Source organism: Hyposmocoma kahamanoa, unplaced genomic scaffold, assembly GCF_003589595.1.
Source record: "Hyposmocoma kahamanoa isolate Upper Pololo Valley unplaced genomic scaffold, ASM358959v1 87, whole genome shotgun sequence".
In the NCBI taxonomy this organism is placed as follows: Eukaryota; Metazoa; Arthropoda; class Insecta; order Lepidoptera; family Cosmopterigidae; genus Hyposmocoma; species Hyposmocoma kahamanoa.
Window position 1 is genome coordinate 14,727,513 of NW_020654422.1, and position 18,927 is coordinate 14,746,439.

Consider the following 18,927-nt stretch of genomic DNA (forward strand, 5'->3'; position numbering starts at 1 on the left):
AAAATTATTGCTTGTCATCCAAAATGTATAGAAGTTTGTCTAAGTTCGAAATTCATTTTGCGAATCTTTATTTTTCGTATTTTATTTTACAAAATTGTTTATATTTCATAAGATGCTAGAGACTAGTAACTTCGTAACACATTTGTTGCTCGTTGTTTTACGACTTTATCAGAATCCATTGAATAATTTCTATACAACTTTGCCAAAATGAAACAGGCTTCGGTTTATTAGTCCCGAGCTCGTAATAAAAGCCGCCTCCATTATAAGGACGCTGCGAGGGTTGTCACATCATATTTTTAAGCGTGTTCAACCCTTATAATATTAAAGTCTATTAATATTATAAATTCATAAACTTTGGATGTTTTGTTACTAAATCACATGGGACGACCTAAGTGGATCCTAATCCGTGCAGGATTAGGATCTGATCTCCACTGTGATCTACAAAGATATTCTAAATAGCTCTCTCCAAAGTCACTACCAAAGCTGCTGTCTTTCTTATTTTTATTTTTTCATAGTTCTTCACATAATATGGGCGTGCAAATATTTTCTTACTGTTCTATTTTCAAGCGAGTTCAAAGTCGGAGACGAGATTCTGGTTTAATTATAAATTAAGATAAAATCCTTTGACCAGACAGGACTTGACACTGCGACCACGCTACACACCGTAGCGTCGCTTTGCCAACTGAGCTACAGGTCGAGTGAGCAGGTTAACTAAATTCTTCTATGTATCCGTTATAAATCTTTGTATTTGGTTTTTCGCCACGCCCTAAGCTTCCTAAATTTCTCACTCAGCCGGCACCTTTGTGTACCTTTTACTTTGTATTCGATCTTTGTACAATAATAATAAACTAGAGGTGTTGCACAAAAAAATAATATCGCGGTAATAAAACATTGTGAAATTCAGTACTACGGAATCCTGGTGCATTAAGCCTTTTATTATTTCTGTCAACTCACTTGTTAAACTATCTTTCTTAATATTTTGGATGCAGCCAATGTATTGATCCTTCAGTGCATACTAAATTAAATAAGTCATGTCGTGTCTTGGACGCCATAAAATATGCTCTCAAAACGTCAATAGGCTTGAGCACAGCTGGCACATTTACTGTGATAACCACCGCTCAACCGGCATAAAAACTGTGGTAGACCAGCATGCTTGGGCCTTTGCTATAAGGACGCCGATTCGGAAAGCAAAGTGAAATAAAGAAAAGAAATTAGTTTTTATTCCTGTCAGCATCGACTTGGTGCCCACGTCATCTCTAGTATCGATGTTACTCATTCTAACACAATGACTACAATCAATATCCCACCATCCCGACTCTAATCATACAAAATGGACTGTTGCAGCTTTAAGGGTTAAGTACCTATAATTTCAAATAAAACTAGCGTTCAGGGATAAAACGTTTTCACCGCTTTAAAATTTTATAGAATCATACAATTTTGGTCTCATTTAATTCCAGTATAACATAAACTGGGTTTATACGTGGTTTATTTACGAAATAAATTTACTGTCTCCGTGGCCGAACGGTTATCATACTGAACTGCCACGCAGAGGTCCCAGGTTCTACTTCCGGGCCGGGAAAAATATTTGTATGGACTACATTTATTTCTCTCGTGAGTTTTGGTATAATTCGTGGTTCTTAGCACCCAGGGTTTCTCAAGTGCTGGACTATGAGTGTGTGTGTTATTATTATTTTTGTTAATGACGACAAAAAATCTAATAATTTCACGTGTTCATTTCTTCGTATAACGAATATAAACCTATTAATTTATCAAATCAATATCGTATTACGGTGCCATGGTATAAAAGCATTTTCGTTTTTTTTTTTTTGTAAAATGAGCAGTGTCTTCACAATCCAGTGTTAATCCAAATAAGTCTAGTTAAAGTTAAGAATGAACCATCCAAAATTTTGCCATAATCTAGGAACGATTAAAACCGAGATTTATGATGAGAATTAAGAAATATTGTTCATTGAAAATTATAACACAATTTCAAGGATATGTTCAATTGTATATAACTTTTTTTATCAATAAGAACTGAACTCAAAAGTTCGTGGAATTACAACTATTTGCCAAATTTTATTGAAATCGTTTACCAGAAAGTGAGCGAAACCGGATTCATCCCCTAATTTGCCACCTTTAGAGGTGGAATAATTTTTTCAAATTTAAATGGGACCTATAGTGAGGTACTCTCTCTACAACAAAAAAAAATCATAAAAATTCGTTTACAAATGCAGTAGCAAATAAAAAGTAATCGCGTAACATACATACAAATAATCTCAGTACAGAGTACTAAATAAACCGACCTCAAAAGTACGTGGAATTACATCTATTTGCCAAGTTTTTTTGAAATCGGTTACCAGAAAGTGCGCAAACCAGGATTCATCCCCTAGTTCGACACTATACGGAACTTGACACAGGAGATAATAAAAATCGGTTCTCACTACTCAAAATATATTGAGAGAGAAAAACGCCTTGAATTAGAGAATAGCAAAATCAACCATTTAAATAATTGCTCCTTATAATAAAATTTAGGCGCTATTTATAAAAATGAATCTTCATGCGTGAACAGCCACTCTTAGAGGTGGATGATTTTCTTCAAAATTATTTGGGACAACTATGGAGGTACCCTCTTTCCAACAAAAAAAAATCGGTCAAATCATGAAAATCGGTGCACAAATACCGGAGTTATCGCGTAACGTACATACAAAAAAGATACACTCGAATTGAAAATCTCCTCCTGTTTTTGAAGTCGGTTAAAAAATAGAGTCGAATTGAGAACCTCCTCCTTTTTTCAAGTCGATTAAAAAGACAGTTCATTTTACAAGAATTGAACTTGTGAACTAAACTTGATCAATGTATTATGTTACACCTCCGCTCAACCGAAGCGGATTTTGTCACTTGTGTACTCAACAATTCTGAGATGAAATTGTGTGATGTGACAACCCTAGCAAGTGTCCCGCACGGCTTAGCAGAATTAAACCTATATTTATAGCGGTCCGCGCATCGATTCCCATGACGATAACGTGAAATTCGACTGTTTGCGTCTGTACATGTGTGACCCATATGCTGCTTCCATTAGTACTGGCTTACATAAATGTAACACGTAATTGCATATGTTTATTTTAATCATTAATCTATTTGGTATTCATATCTATTTTGATATGTAAGCAATACTTACTTGTTGCCAATCAGGAATGAAAATATTATTCCAGACTTTTTACTATAATCGGATTCAGGTGGCATCGGTAAACTTTAAAACGACATCGCAAATAGATTCTTTCGATTCTCGATGCAGATGTGTGGGAAAACAAATTTAACTAACACAAATTTAAAATGTTATTCAGATAAAGTTGTTTGTTGTCATTTGTAAAATCACTGAAATATGGGCATTCTATTACAATCTGTTTGTTTTTATGGTACTTAGTAATTGGACAAATAAGTCGTGCGCCTAGTGATAAGCGATACGTCTGTCTATTTGTCTATTTGCCACTCAGAGCTTTAAATCGCAAAAATCTGAGGGACACTGTCTCTGCGCCCGTCACCATGAGACATAGTGCCTCTATCATGAGTTTACAGTCACAGTTATGGCTAGCAACTGCGTAAAATGTTTGTTTCTAAAATGTTGTTCTTCTTGTGACCGCTAGAGCCGTAAATAATTTTCCATACAAAATTGTGAAGTAATTTACGCGGGCGCTAGCGACAACTGACACAGTAAACTCGCGGTAGAAGCACAGTTGACAAGTCCCGTGTGCCTGTAATTTCACCCACACCCTTACCAGTGGCAGTTTACATGGCAGTACTTCCCTGGACGAACTCTTTCACACGCTCTACTGTTACGAAAATGTATCTACTGTAAGAAAACGTATAATTTACTTGTATGAATACAAAAACATAAAAAATTACTTAGAATTTGCCATTATAAACAATAGTCTAAACATAGAACTACAAATCAAAAGAACCTATTATTACAATAATGGCACTAAAAGCAAAAACTTGTCGGTCACTAACCCCTGAGCCATCGACTTTCCAACAAATTCCATAGAGTATAGACTATGCGGTATAATACGGTAACTTTACAACATTTCGGTGTGTTATTTCCCTCTGTGGGCTCTTTTAATTACTGTCTGGCCCTCTTATGTATCATAAATTCTAATGGAGTATGCTCCCCGTCCCCACACCCGCAGTGGCTACAAATTGCATTTTAGAATTTAAACGTATACCGTATCACGTGGTGTGATCGAAAATTGAAATATTCAATGGTGTTGTGTTAAAATCCCTGAGGGCTAGATAATTGGATTAGTGACAGATTAATAATTCTAAAAGAATGAAAAGCGTACAGAATTATAATGAGCTGACCTACTTTAGAGAGGCTTTTTGTTATGTAAATTTTTTACTACTGGTTCTTCTAATTGGAGTTCTTATTTTAAAAGCTGGTAATACAAAGAACTTTACATGCACATCTATGGCTAGAAAGATAGTTTCTTTTAGTTTTTTTAAATTCATTTAATGAAAGGGAAAATTGGCGAAAAATGCTTTTGTTTTTCTTGTTGACGCCACTAACAAATCGTGCCATGTCCCATGTGCCTGTAATTTCACCAGCACCGGAACAGGAACGCAGTTTACATTACTGCTTGGCGCCAGAAATAGGTAAAGTAGGCATGCTTTCCTGGACGAACTCTTTCACAGGGAGCTCTACTGCTGGAAAATGAAACGAAGAAAATGACCAAGCGATGACATCAGCAGCATCGTTCAAGACATACTTTAACGAAGTAGAAAATGAAAACACAAATTTATTTAAGAAACATAGCACCTTCGAAACCTTTGTCAATTCAATAAAACCACATGAGAGAGTAAAACGCACAGCGGGCATTGTTTAAAAAAAGAAAATGGGGCAATTTCGGCTACGCAATCTCATAAAATTATTTAAACGTTCTGTAATAAAAAGGCCATAGCACTGCTATAAAAGACTCTTAATTGCGTGTGGCTGTATTACGAACTTAGAGATTTTTCAGACACAATGATGCGTTCGTGGACTTAGCAATATATTATTAAAATTATGCAAAACCGTCCAATTCCTTTCTTCTATGAGTATTTCATGTGACGTTAATTGATATGTATATTACAATGGGAACAGAGAAGGGCCTATGTAAATATTAAATATAATTACCATCATCAACCCATTTTGTACGTCCCACTGCTACTGGGCACGGGTCTCCTCTCAGGCGAGGTTTTGGCCACAGTTCGCAACACTGGTGCCCCAATGCGGGTTGGGGACTTAGACGTTTTCTAAAGGTTGTGAACCTTCTTTGACGTACAGGTTTTATCGCCATGTTTTCCATCACCGAAAAACTCATGATATATTTAAAATGAAATTTCGCACATAAATTCCGAAAAACTCAGAGGTGCGAGGTCAGATTTGGACCCACGGTCTCTGCATGAAAGGCGATAGATCAAACCATTAAGCTACCACGGCTTAAATCAAACGTATAGAACACATTATAGAGTTGAATTAATTATAGGCGTACAGGTAGTAAAAAGTAACAGCTGCAAAGGAGCTAATATTTCTAAAAGATTTTCTATTTTGAAAGTCAAACAGCATTTCAAATGCATTATAGATTGAAAGCATCTGAATTTTACGAGCCATTTAGCGCAGTTAGTAGTCCACTGTGTTCCGAATCGGAACTTGGATTTTAGTGCTGAATTTTAGTTTGGAATCAAAATGTTTAGCTTGCATGTTATTGAAAATGAGACTATTTTTTCGGACCAAATATTTGTTTTGTTAATCAACTTAAAAAAGGAGGAGGACAAAGACAAAGGAGGTGTTCACGGATTTCTCTGTCAATTGTTGACCGATTTAGAAAATTATTTATTGTTTGAAAGGGTGTACTCTCAAGGTGGTCCCATTGTCACCAAGTCAGAATCTGATGAGAGGATCTCATGGAAATCGAGAGAGATATTCAAATTTTATAAGCTTGTGGAGCGTAATCACCGATTTTCTGTCAGTGTGGACCGATTTCGAAAATTCTTTTTTTTTATTTGAAAGGACGCTCTCTCGAGGTGCTCCCATAGTCACTAAGATAGAATATAATGAGGAAATCAGGTGTTTGTTGAACTGTCACAAATCAAAGGTTCTCGGATAGACGTGGACGTGCAAGATAATCATCTTCATCTTTCTATTTCTTGTAATAATATAAAGGGACGAGCAAATCCCACGACTTTGACTTATCGTCAACTCAGCAGCGTGAAGTGATGACTCTCAGACTCAAACACCTAAACGGAAACATTAAGACAATTCTCGTAATGCCTTTTCGTCATATGGTCGGCCTTTAAGACAATCATCTTAATATTTACATTTCTCATAATGCCTTTTCATCATGTGGTCGGATAAGTAATTTGTTTAGTTCTAAGTCACAAAGTGCAATCTACCGTCTAATATTTAGTATAAGTACTTAAGTAAACACTACACTACTTACCTGCCTATATTTACAAAGAAAAATAAACAAACTTAAAAAAAACAAATTCAAACACCACTAAAAGTCACAACACTAAACAGCGAAAAATAACAAAATACAGATTTAATCCAAATGATAACAACGTACGTTATACTTTTATTTATTTTTATCTTACTTCGTTTTGTACAGAGTATTATAATTACTTATTACTCAATCTATCTACATTTATACGCGACAATTCTTGTTCAAATGTATAACTTTAATAAAATATTATTATTGTATATGCGCTACCTACTGATCGGTTTGAAGTTTTACTTTACCACTAAAAAATTTCTTGATTCTTATATATTTACAATATTTAATAAGTTATCTTCGGAGTATGTGCCAGCCAAAGCAAGTTTACAATCACATTGTATAGCATTAGAATCTATTAAGGTATTTCTTTGTTCTTCTTTCGGGTATATTACAGGTCTCACGGACACGGCTAACTGAGATGGTAAATTCATAAACCAGGTGTGTGTAATATTAATGCAAACCACACTATTTTTTACTATACTGACTGCCTCAATATTGATATTATGAGCGCTGGAGGACCAATTTGCGAAATGAACTTTCTAAATTGGTTCTAGTCTGGGTGTTCTGGAAAGTGCCCCAGAGTGAATTCCGTTGCTCATGGTACAGGGAATTCTCAAGGTTCAGACTAGGCTATTTAAGGTAGTCTGGTACATTATTATTACTAATGTTACAAAAGTTATTCATTTAGTCTTACCAACAGAGCCACAGGTCAAGTTACTCAGTTGTCGAAAGTCTCCTATGTGTTTTTGTTATAAAACTTTGTAGTGTCTGTTGAGATTTTTGAAACCTTCAGACCGCCGCCGGTGTCTCTTCAGGTGCCTCGACTGACGTAGACGTTGCTTTTTGATCCATGTATTAAAGAGATTTTTGTAAAATAACTCCACTAGTTTTGTGATGATACAAAGATCGAACACATAGAAAAATTTCTTCGACCCAATAGGAATTGAAACCATGACCATGCTGCACCGTATTTTCGTATTTCGCACCATTGCTCTTACCAACTGAGCTACAGGTCAAGATCAAGTTACCGAGTTGTCGAAATTCTCTTAAGTGTTTTTTTGCTAAAGATCTTTGTACTGGGTCGAGGAAATTTTGAATAAATAAAAATATTGCAAATTATGTTTATATGACTTGCTTCTTGTTTTTTCCTATTATGTATGTTTATAGTGTACCTAAATAAAATTAATAATAGGTATCTAAAACAGTGGTTGCTGTATTACCATAAACACCAGTCATATTTGCTTATGAAAATACTTAACGCCTACAAACTAATATAATTCCTTGCACCATTAATATTTCTAGTACTTATTACATAGGGCGTACTACAACTTTCCGTATGATTTTCTACGACTTTAATTGTAATTTAACAGCCCAGCGGAGCTTTGCTTGGCTTCAAACTGCTTTAAGCGATAAAGCACCATGCAAGATGACTATATACAGCTGATTTGCAGAATTCAAACGCGGTCGTGTGAATCTCAGTGACGAATTTCGTGATGGTCACCCGTCCATAGATGTGAACAACAAAAACATCGATGCTGTGCGCCGTATGATCAAAACAGACAGGCATGAGATATACCATGAGATTCGGGCATCTTTAGGCATAGGTATGAGTCAAATACAATCAACACTACACAAACATTTGGGTGTGAAAAAGCTGTGCTTTGTGCATCCCACACACTTTGACTGAGGCTCAAAAAACGGATCGCGTCACTTGATGCAATGCCATGCTTACCAGATTCAACGAAAAGGCGTCAAATTTGACGAAACATGGATTTGTAGTTATGATCCCAAAACAAAGCAGCAATCGAGCGTATGGGTCTTTCGATATGAGCCGAAACCAACCAAAATGGCGCACGTACAAAGTGCCTCTAGACGGATAATTGCTTCTTTTTTTAATAAAACTGGACACGTGGCTGCTGTTGCTGTGGAGAATCGTTGAACCGTGAATAGTGATTGGTACACGACCATTTGTTTGCTGGAAGTTATTGACAAACTCCGTAAAAATAACCGGAAACGCCGTATCATCTTGCACCACGATAATGCCAGTTCTCACACGGCCAGACAGACAAATGAATTTTTGAAGGTGAACAACGTTGATGTTATGAGCCATCCCGCGTACAGTCCTTGTGAGTTTTATTTATGTCCAAAAATGAAGAACCAGTTACGCGGTCAACGATTTTCATCACCTGAAGAAGCTGTCGAAGAGTATGAAAAATACGTTTCAGAGATTGTCACGGAGGAGTGGCATAAATGTTTTCAAAATTAGTTCATTCGTATGAAAAAGTACATTAATGCTAACGCAGAATGTTTTGAGAAGCAATAAATTCATTTCTGACCATTTATAGTATTTTTTTCTTATTCATTCCGGAAACTATAAGTTTATTATATATTATATTATTTAGATATTTAAAATTGTAACTGGGCAATTAATTGTAATACTGGTATTCTTTGCTTACAAAAATACTGCAAGTCATAAAAATTTATTTAATTTCTTGCGCCATTGATATTTCTAGCACCATTATTATTATTTCTATTACCTAATAGAACACTTAAAACACAACAAACAAACAAACTTACACAATATGAGATCCTATACTAGTATACTAAATTTACTGTGGAACATTGTTTTATACGTTTATAAACGTCGTTTTACGGATGGGATCCATTGACTACCACGTAAAAAGGCTTTTTTTTAAGAACGCACACACTCTTAGTAATTGTTCTATGCGTTTATAAACTCATAGAACAATATTCCACAGTATATTTAGTAGGTTGGTATACTACATACACAATAATGTTGAAAATAATTACACAATTATTCGAATGCAACTCCGTGATTTCTGTGTTCACTGCGCTGACCCTAAACGCGTGAAAGGCGCGAAATGTAGTTTTCGATTAGGCGCGTGAGGAGTGTAGTTTGCGGCTTACGGGGTACATGGGCAATGGTGGGATTTTTTTTTAAAGCCTCCCATATAGTATGATGAATTTTGAATACGAGTCTGATTCTTTCCTATTAATAGTTTTTCTGTTGCCATAAGATGGCGAGATATGTGCGAACAAGAAGTAATTATAAACTTAATCTTCAGTTCGCTAAAGTATTTTATCAATGAAAAAGGAGAGAACAAATTGTTCAATAATATTACAATGTTCGATGGGTTTCTTCGCCAAACTTTAACCAACTTCTTAATGGCGCAACTTTTCTCTCTAGAATTTTTATCTTTTTAATAAGGGGAAGCTGTTTAATCTGCAAAACTGATCAATGTTATCGATTTCAAACTAGTAATATTCCGTTCTTATTGTGTTAAGAAGTTTATTGGAGTATCAGTAATTTGAGTTTTGTTAGCAATTGATGTTCAGAAAAAAGTATATATCGTCTGTGTAAAAGTAAAACCACATAACTGACATTTAAAAAAAAAAGTCTTTAATTTATGTAGCTATGGTAAGAAAATGACTATATTTCTCTACGTGAAACTCAATAACAAAAAGCTATAAACTTAATAAGAGTCTTATCTGCAGAAAGATGGTGGTTTTCTTACAACAGGTATATAATTTAGATATTTTTTGTGGAAAATGTCACTTATATGGTTTTACCTTTAAGCAGACAATATTACATACGTTACTTACACTTTAACTAAATACACGGGCGGGTCGTAATTACAAAGATAAATTTCTTCTGCAATATCAAAATGTTTCACTATGATAAATGAATGCTCGTATATCTAGCTGTATACCTGAAATTTGTTGTTCTAAAGAAAATAAAAAAAATTACATAACTGCATATACATTTATTTGAACCAAAGCATAATAAAGCATAAACACACAAATCGTAGCTGTAACAGGCTTTTTGGATTTATACCGGCGTAACACCGTCAGAAGAAAATTGAGGGAAAAGGGTCGAGAAATATTTCAATATGCCATTCACATTTTTTACGATCGTCATGTGTGCCGGCTACGATTGTGCGAAACCGCAATATTGGAGCGATTCTTTCGTTTCCCCCTTTTTTGCTAGTTTATAGGGTGAAGAGGCAGGGCGGGAAGATAATGTTAATGCAATCACGATTATGAGACTTTGTATGAGCCATAAAAGTGGATAAGGAAAAATGTTTAACATAAAATAACTATAGACGACAATCTGCAAAATAATACAAGGATAATACAGAAATATGTATGATATTTTTATTAATCCGTGCGATTTTGAAAGCACTCGCATTAAACCTGTTAGTCTAACACCTGCAATACCTATCAACATTCCTGGTCAACTCGAAAATATGATTGTATCATACGTCATTTACATAGCGTCCATATTTGCAGTTTGAAAACATGGCAGTTTTGGTGAACCTACATGAAATCTACCCAAAAATAATACCACTGTAGCGTGTGAAAAATAAAATTTTACCAGAATTTGAACAAGATTTTACCGATACCGAAAATAATGAATACTGATTATCCGTTCCCTTCACCCCATCAATGTGTTATGATAACCAGCTGACTGACCCTTAAAACATTAAACAAAAATTATGACGTAGGTAATATGATAATGGACCCTCTCCGGCGAGTGTTCGGTCGAGATACAGCCGTTTAATGGGCGTTGCGGCAAAAACAGCCGCCCGGTGCAACCGAGATTATAATATTGGAGTTTCAATTGCACAAGTTTGTACAATTTGCTGCTTCGCACCATCGCGCTGCGGCAGAGAAGTGGTTTTGTTATTACCACCGTTTGATTTGGAGCTTAAGATCCATCTTTTCATTAATTAATAAAAAAAACTGAGTTATTCGTTCGTAGACACAAGACTGTCTGGAAAGTAGGACGTTTTTTAAATCTTATTTTTATTGGCTATTGTTAACAATCTGCTACTGTATTTCCCATTGTTCCGAGACTTTATTATCCTGAAACGTCGTTAATTATAGATTATTTCAAACTCAAAGCGTCGTTTTGTATGCAGACATCAAACTGAGGGTAATTCGTAGTCCATAGAGTTCATAATTATGTCCCATGCGCAATAAAGTTCTATCATGACAAAAAAGACACATGAAATTGGCTCCAATCCCAGCTCATTGCCGTAACTGCGCTTCGCGGTCTCACCATAGCCACAGGGAACTTTGACAAATTAGTTCGTGCTTTATGGGCTCGCAAACTTTTTAGTGTGACACAGAAATAGTGTCCTAGATGCATGTTAGATTTACTCTTCAGTGTAAAATTTTCTGAATCAAATACTAAGAAACTGTTTTGTTTTCTCTTCTTCGAATTCAATTCCTAATATCTAATATCAATAAAATTCATATTAATGGATACCAAGTGACGGAGAAAACAAGTCGTGCGCCTGTCCATAGCAGATACATGGTTCTGTTTTCATTTACTTTAAGTAGTATTTTTACTGTACATATGAAAAAAAATCCCACACTAAATACAATAAAACACTCAATAGATCGTATGTATTTGCTAACAGAAATCACAACGAATCTGAGCTCAAATCCTCAGTCTTAACTCTTTATTAGTCTATAAGTTACGTTCGCTTCTTTATCCGGGAAGGTCTCGGGCGACTCGTAACCCTTGCATTAGAAGCCAATACTTATCTTTTTGCTGTGAAGCCGTGACGTCAGTGTAATCGAAACGGGTACGTGTGCCGGTGAATGGTCGCCCAGGGATCCGCAAGAAATAATGACACTGGATGAGACATGAAAAAAATTGCTGTCACAAATCCAACAGATTTTATTTACATCGAGAGTTTTTGCACAGATTATTTCGCACCCATCGATTTATGTAGCCACCATCACGGTATCGTTCGATTTTATCAGATTTTTTATGATATCAAGTGACAGATCTACCAAGTCGTGCGCATCGTGTTAAGCGACACGGCTGTCCATAGCAGTTGCACTGCCACTCAGAACTTTAAATCGCAAAGATCTGAGAGACACTGCCACTGCGCCTGTCTAATAAATTTAGTTTCACGTGCCCTTTAAAACCGAAACACAATGCACACATTACAGCTTACCGGCAGAAATAGGTAAGGTGGAAGCATTGCCCTTTATTTTTCAAAATAAACGGGCTTACGATTTCCACGATCGCATCTGATTATGTACATGTGGGCGACGATATCATACACGTTTACCTAGCAGATCCTTGCACCTTCAATTCAAATCTTTTATCTGAATCCAAGTATCCTTCGGGAAATGTAAAACCCAATCGAGAATTTCATTGACGAGAATGAACGTATTCCTCTTTCTTAGTTTTAATTTCTATACCTGTTTCCCGTGGCTCAATGGTTACCATGCTGGACTGCCACGTAGAAGTTCTGGGTTCGATCCCGGATCGAGAGATATATTTGTATGGCCAACATTTATTTTTCTCGTGAGTTTAGGTGTAATTTGTCTATATGTGTGTCCATGGCACTCGTGATAAAGGGTTTCTCTAGTGCGGTGATAGCCCCCACTTATATGAGTGTATGAGTTTTATTATATGTACGTTATATTTGATAATAATTCCGTACCTGAGAAGCATTGCACTGCACAGTAAAAACAGATTACTTAGAAAAAGACAAAATTCTTTTTATGAAGACAAATTTATTAAACCAACAAAACGATCCTCTCCCTATAGACGCTAGAGAATAATTACTTGAAAATAGTAAAAAAACGTCTCAAAGGCATATTTTAGTTATAAGACAGAAATATTTAATCCAAGAGCAAATTAATTTACTTCATGTTACAAAAGCCATTCAACAAAATATTTATTAGTTATTAGAAATGGCCGATTTTGACTTGAAAAAAAAGAATGAAAAATTGAGAGGTACTTAATTATTTGACTGATTTATGCTTTCTAATATCAAAAAGGGTAAATTTACAGGGTTATGGACCCAACAGTATGTCTCAAGAGCGTGAAAGCACACATTTCAGTGCCAAACCTTAAAGTAGCAGAAATAGGACGGAATCTTCTCAAATACTTGAGTACCATTTAGTGCCGTATAAATGCTACAGCGGCAGTAAGCTCTAACAATTCAAAATATATGAGATGACTTATACTATTGAAGTCAACAAAACGATAGCGCGTTTCAGAGTACAACTAATGCCATTTAGCAGTGGCGTGATGGAACTAATTGCAAATTAAAGTTGTACTTGTCACAAGTGTAGTTTGATGTCATGCTGAAACTAAATTTATTAAATTATGACTACAAATAACACCCTAACAAACTAGAGATACTACGTATTGTTTCTTGGGATAAATGACTGTTTTTGATTTTTATGATTACAAGGACAAGTAAAAGTAATCGTCACCGCGTGCGCCTTCGGCGACATGTCATGACAACATTGACTATGAAAACGCAACGAAATGTTGCTTTAAAAATATATTCTAGATTTTAGAATATTAATATGAATAGCAAACTACTTCTTTTTTTGTTTAAGAATATATTTTCTTAAAATGCACCCAAGAAATTTTGAATTCATTTAAGATTATTTAAATTTGATGTAAGAGGTAAACATTTCTTGATGTAAGTAGTGTCCAATTAATTGATTAGAAATGAAGTAAAATCTTGAAGTGAACGTATTTGTCTAAAAGTTAGAATAAAGTTACGAGTAAAATTGTATTAGAAAAAGATAAGCAGTATTTTTGTAATGACAATATTTTATTACTTTTAATAAATATTTTTTCAGAATTAGCAAATATTTTAAGAAATTGCTCTCTTTATTAGTAGAAATCCTTTTTTTCTGTGTGTATGCGCCATTTTTGTAATTTTACGGGGGAAGCGATTTTGTGTCGAAAAGCATTTTGTGCGACAATTAGGGTAGTTCGAAATGTTATTAAAACTCAATTAGTTTTATTTCAAGCCACTCTAAATGTTATATATGCTGCATTTCGACACAAAATCACGTCCCCTGTAAAATTATAAAAATAGCACATACAGTGTAATGCTTCTCAGGTACGGAATTATGTTAAAATTAATCTAATCATGCCAGTATTTTTTTTTTCAACGTCAAGAAATTAACATGATATTTCATCATTTGATACTACGCTGTGGCTTACATTTCACATTTAAAATCAACTCTATGACACGATTAGTTCATACTGTGAAACACAGCGTGCTGCTGACAGTACTCGTGAGTATTTACTTTCAGTTCTTTCAGAGTCGTATTCCAGAACTCTACTCAATACTCAAGTCAGGATTTGAGTAGACTTGAGTATGGAAATACGACGTTATGGCAAGGACTTGAGTATGATTTTCAGTGCTCACTGCAATACTCAAGTCCTGACTTGAGTATTGAGTAGAGTTCTGGAATACAACCCTCAGTCTCGTTAATCGACTGTAGAACGTAGTGCAAAAAAAATGTGAATCTTGTTATATCTAGCTGTCTAGATAGCAATGTCACTTCTTGAACATTTTATACACAGTTCCTGGTTAGTACGTTGAACAGAGAGGTACCGGGGTCGAGCGAATAAATTTCCCAAATCCCGAGTACGGGCAGCGTTGATCTACATTGGGGCCTAATGCACCAATATGTCGCTGGGGCTTAGTTCCCACAGTACCGAGCTCCACGGCGATTAACGCTTGTTGTACATTGTAAAACATGAGTTTGGCTACGGCTTTTTTGGTGATTTGTTTTGGGTGGAAAGTTTTGATGTCTATTAGTTTCGCTATCACTGATGTAATGCGATATTAAATGAATAGATTAAGTATACTATTAGGAGACTTCCCTCTTCCCACTGACCACTGCTATATAAAATAATAACGCACAATAATAACGCACAATAATAACGCACACACTCAACATAGCCCCGCAATATGGAAACCCTGTGTCGCGGGTGCCATAGACACACACATGACACCCACAAATTACACCCAAACTCACGAGAGAAATAAATGTAGGCCACACATATATTTCTCCCGGCCCGGGAACCGAACATGGGACCTCTGCGTGTCAGTCCGGCATGGTAACCGTTCGGCCATTGAGGCAGTTGAATATAAAACGCGCCAGAGTGCAGACCATTTGATCGTCGTTTCTCGTAAGGAGCAATGGTAATCAACATGACTTATGATTCGGTCACATTTCCGTGATTTCAGATGTAATTGTGTGGAATAGTTGGTTTTGTATATTTTGAAAATATTTTTATAGTAAGTCAGTTAAGTTCTAATTTGTTTTTTATGCATCCTAAATATATACTTATATCATATTTCGTCTACTTGGGTTTTCAAATACAATGCATGCAGATTTGAAATTTCATTATTGTCCGCTAATTCCGACTGTGATTATAAACTTTAGCATGTTATTGTGTTCTTGACGAGCTACAAAAATATTTTGATATTATAATTTTCTCGAAATACCTACTACCACTCAAAAAGTGCACAGATTTTATAAAAGCATGCGAACCTTCTCCCAGTCCAGGTCAGACAGTCACCTTCGTTTCGAGATTTCAGACGTCCCTTTAAAAATCCGGGGATTATTCAGGCTCCTTATGTTAAAGCTTATAAAATATTTATTTACATTTCACATATTTATTTGTAGTATTATCTTAGACACATATTTTACTATATAAATTTGTGTGTCTTTCGACATTCATGTGTACATTTGATACAACAAATTTATTCTCGTAAAATTTCACATATATACGTAATTTGTTTCGTGATATTTTTGAATGTTTGTGAAATTTTGAACTATAGTCACAACTCATATGTCACATGGGTAAGATAATATTTACGCGAATTACGCTTCCATTAAAATTTTATATTACATACATGCATGCTGGAGGGAACGATATTGAGAAATTAAAGCCTCTAATTCCACAATCCCCAATTCGGCATAAACATGACACCTCTCCAGATTTGAATTAGCATAAGTACGAGAGATCCCTTCTAATTGTCATGCGTGTCCAAATTGGGAATATCTGGTCCCAAATTATCATGATATTACGATTAATTAATAGGCAACAACCCTCATAAGACACCCTGTAAAAAAGGATTATTGAATTCATGGGGCAACTCTATTTATGATCTTGAACAACTTTGCCTAAATAATCCGTATTACTTACCGCTAAATAAAATAAGTCGCTTTAAGGCTCGTTTAGACGAAGAGAGTTTCTCGCCTTGAAGATACAATAAAGAGAACAATATCGCAGTAATCACTAAACACGGATGGCAAATCTCGCACTGATTTGTGCGATACTGGTACGAACGTGTTTATATGCGATAAGTTACTTTCGAATCTCACAAATGTAGGCGAATATTTTACTTCTTGCCTGTATGTAAATATTATAATACGATAATCCGCAGAAGTGAACAAACAATGGAAGGGCCTTAGCCTCGATTACTATCAGAACAGCTGTCGCCTAACATCCACTATCGTAATGTTGAAGACTATGAAATTTTGATAATGAGTAGTTGTGTTCTAATTTAAAAAGATGTAAAACAATTAATAAAATTTAAACTTTACCCAGTTGGTATAGTGTTGAAAGTTCAATCGTATTATTGCAAGTTACAACGTTTTGACTTTATTTTGAAATTTCATTGAATGTGCTGCCAACTGCCTTCGGGGCCGAACGGTTACCGTAATGAACCGCCACGAAGAAATATTTGTAAGACCTATTTTTATTTCTCTCTTGTATATACAAAAAATGGAAAATTTGTTAAAACCAAATAAAATAAGACTTAACGATAATATGAAACATCAACATGGATAACATTGCAAATGCGACTATTATTTTTGCTCTCCAAAGTAGCAAAATAAGGCATTTTTCCACTATCTTTGAGGTTTTGTGCGTGTACGTGACATAACCATAACGTACAAAGCAAAAATGGCGGACAGAGCTAAAGTATGTGGAACTTCACGTACCTACTGTTGGCATACGTGTCATGCAATCTAAGTACTTCTACTGTATTTATTGTTCTGTGGTGTAAACAGTCGTAGTGTACGAAAAGTCACAATTTACATCTATGTAAACAAGTTATAGATACAGACTTTCATTTTCTGTGTTGTGATAGAAGGAATTAATGTAAGGGATGAGAAGACAATCCATATCATATGAAGTAATTGTATGGAATTTCAAAAGGTACTTTTTAACACCCTGTCATCGTCATGAAATTGAAGCTTGAAGATGAAACGCAGAAGCGCTCACGGTCTTGAGATTATATTAGGATTAGCGTTAGCCATTACTTAAGATCAGTAAATTGTTTTCTGTCTTCAGGTTGTCCAGACACCTTTTTCCTGGGATCTTGACTTCAGAGATCACGCTAAACAAATAATAGAAAATCCCTCACTGAATGTAACAAAAAATAGGAATCATCTTTTAACCATTTTTATTTTTCTTAAACGTTACAAGTGCCGTAACAACTAAGTATTTATCAAGATTTGAGATTTTTTTTTCTGTCACATTTCGATTTCCAGTAGATGAAAGTAAGATCAAAGGTTATTTTTTTGTTCGTTTCTGTTTGTAAACATAAATATAACCGTTCCGAACACCATAGTGAAGTCAAATATGTACATATATTTCAGTATTTTAGCCCTGAATTGCTTAATTAATATTTTTATTTCGTATTAAACATTATATTCTAATGGCATTAAATTAAGGAAGTAATGTGGTAAATATGCTTTACTTGTGTCCCTCAGATCTTTGTGATAAAGCTGTGATTAGCACTGAAACTCCTATAGACAGGATTGTCGCTTACCACCGGGCGCACGTCTTCATTTTGTCTCACTTGGCATCATAATAAAATAATTGAAGCCATGCCTTTTTGAGTAGAATGAGAGCAAATTTTTATCTATCGCCAAAAAAGTTTGTATGGCCACTATATTGAAAAATGGCGAAAAATTAATTTATTATTAAACACCCATAGAGACCCCGGCATGCCGAAGTTAATTATCTTTCAAAGAATACTAGTAAAAAAAGCAAAAAAAAATCAAAGATTACAAATAACACAAAAAATTCATAGGGTCTGCAGGTTCGTTCCGTAGCACAGTAGGGAGAGCGTATAACAGGACGTAGGCACAGTATGGTGCAGGCGCTGCTGGTTCGAATCCAGTCTTAGTGTTCGATCTTTGTAATTAAGAGACAAGAAGAATTAAATATATATTCTGGGCCGCTCACTAGGCTAACCATAATACCGAACAAGCTGCAAGCACTGTTCGCCGAAGACAGAAAGACCAAGATGGCAACGCTGGAAATTTTATAACTCCTATCCTATGAACCAGACAAGAAATCAGAAGCGGTCGTAAAAGATGCCTTGTCCTTTTAGAGGCTTATCCGTTGCAATTTAAAAGCCAATCTGAAATTCAAAGTGGTATATCAAAAATTCAGAAGCATTTAGTAGCAGTAGAGCTTCTGTTATTAGAGTTTGTCCATGGAAGTATAGCCGTCGTACTTGTTTCTGCCACGCAGCAAAGCGTTACCGCGATGTGAATACATTTGCCAAATATA